We start from the raw sequence: 2,619 nt of genomic DNA, 5'->3' as shown, positions 1-2,619 counted from the left end.
GTAGGGCTGGGGGGGAGGGCCTTTGGGTGGGGGGCACAGGGTGCAGGGCTGGGGTTTAGGGGCTTTGGGTGGGGGGCAAGGGGCACAAGCAGGGCATCCTATCATGTACCCCTTGCCTTCATTTTTTTTTTTCTGACATGCCGGCACTCCGGCACCTTCTGAGGTAGGCATTCTGATGTTTTTTGGCACTCCGGCCAAAAAAGACGTTGCCTACCCCTGATTTATAGTATGCTATAATGCTTCTAATATACACAGTGCATATGGGTACACATTAAGGACTGTATGAATGATGGGTATTATTTTCATTTCACAGATGGGTTAACCTGAGAGTGTACTTGAACCAATAGAATACACTGCCCATTAAAATTTCAAGGATTCTTTGCTTCTGCTATAATTTTTTCTGCTCAGCCAACTACAGAGATGCTGCTGGTCCACTCCTTGTAGTGTTTACCATTAACTCTGAATTATCAAAATTTGATATTTGATCAGTGGAATTGGCAAGATGAAGATGATTGTTAGAAGGAGATAAAGAGGCAATACTGAACAAAACAGAAGAATATGGTCTTTAAAATGTAAGAGCTTGGAGGTAGCTTTGCAACCACAAAATGTATGGGGGCTGAACAGGGTAAGATTTTTCTAGATTCATGCAAGTTATAACAGAGTGGATATCTCTAGGTGACTTTTAAACATATCAGTAGGATTGTTTCAGCTCCCAAAATGCATTGCAAAATCTCTGCACAAATTTTCACATAGTAACTGCACTACGAATACAGTACAAAAATATATGAGTTTGATTTGGAAGCTACTATTCAACTAAATTATGGGATTTTGATCCTATCTTAAATTGATGTCACATGTTCCTGGATTCCCCCAACATTAGATTGCAAAATAAAGCACCGATAGCTTATGTCTTTTATTACTAAAAATGAGCAGAACACATTGTAAGTTACATAAATTTGGAATCTGTTTATAACACAGTCTAGGATTACTTGATATCTTTTTTAGCTTAAAGGTTCTATTAGAGTTAAAGCCAAGCTTACAAAAACAAAATCAAGATATAAGCACATCTCTGTAAGGGACCTAAATGACTAAGAGGCATCTGTTCACAGTTTACATAGAATATTCAAAGGCTCCCAAAATATTCAGTTGTTAAATCACCAATGTTTCTGTGGAAAAGAATACTAGCACCATCCTGTATGTGTTAATGGTCACAAGATATGGATTCTCATTTATGTCTTTGTTTAGCTTATGCTCAGTTGTTAAATGCAAGAATATGTAAAATATGATATAAGTAATATTATAATATTCATGTTAGCATAATTTAAGATATGTGGATCAAACAACATCTGTAAACCTATTTCATTCTAAACCTATTCCTCAACATATTCATTCATACTGAACTTGATTTTCAGCAACTTGTTTTTGTGTATGTGATGTCAATCAGCATTTTTCCAAATAAGAAGTGAGATTAGAGAAGGCATTTCTAACACTATCTAGAATTGTGGTGAGAACTATTCACTCCCTAAAACATATGAAAGGCATGGAAAAATACAATATATGCTAACCAAAAATGTTTTGAAATTTTTTTTTTTTGTTAGCTGATTACTATTAATTAATTCTATTACTATTATTTAGTGTTTCTACCTTTCCTCTCTTTTCTGCCATCTTAACAGACTATACAGGTGGGACAGAATGAGGAGGAAAGATGGGGGTGTGACGCTCTATGTCAAACAGCAATACATGTCCTCAATTAACAGGCTGGGGTCAGAGGAGGGGCAGGCTGAAGTGCTCTGGGTCAGAATACAAGGGGGTCATGGGGAAAGGGACTTAATGGTAGGTGTCTACTACACACCACCCAACCAGGGGGAAGAACTGGACCAGGAATTCTCAGGTTACCTTGTAGAGGCAGTTAAGTCGAGGAATGTGGTCATCATGGGTGATCTAAACTACCTGGACATTTGCTGGGAGGAGCAGTCAGCCAGGTCTGACTGCTCACGTAGGTTCCTTGCTGGGATACAAGACCTCCACTTAAATCAGGAGGTGCACAGTCCCACCAGGGGGAATGCACTGCTGGACCTGGTCCTGGCCACAGGTGATGACCTGGTGAGGGGACTCCAGGTCCCTGACCACCTGGACAATAGCGATCATTGCCTACTGGAATTCACCATCCAGCACAGGGTGCCAAGGGCCTGCAGCAAGGCGGTAGCCCTTGACTTCAGGAGGGCCAACTTCAACAAGTTAAGGAGATTGGTAGGAGAGGCACTGTGGTTCTGGAGAGTAGAGGAACTAGGTGTCCAAGATGAGTTGTCATTTCTTAAGGAAACGAACCTCCAAGCCCAAGGGGTGACAGTCCCAACACAAGTTAAAGGGGGCAAGAGTGCTCAAAAGCCCCCTTGGCTCACCAAAGCTATTCAGGCACATCTGAAATCCAAAAAGGAGGTACACATCTAGTGGAAGGAGGGGGATATCATCAAAGAGGATTATACCTCCATACAAGAGTATGTAGGGAGGCTGTTAGGAATGCTAAGGCGGAGACGAAACTAGGGCTAGCGACAAGGATCAAGGATATCAAAAAGACCTTTTTTAAATACATAGGGAGAAGATAGAAGGCACAAGGCA

Source organism: Gavialis gangeticus, unplaced genomic scaffold (genome assembly GCF_001723915.1).
Source record: "Gavialis gangeticus isolate Ggan-Ray unplaced genomic scaffold, GavGan_comp1, whole genome shotgun sequence".
NCBI lineage: Eukaryota > Metazoa > Chordata > Crocodylia > Gavialidae > Gavialis > Gavialis gangeticus.
This window is presented reverse-complemented; position numbering follows the sequence as displayed.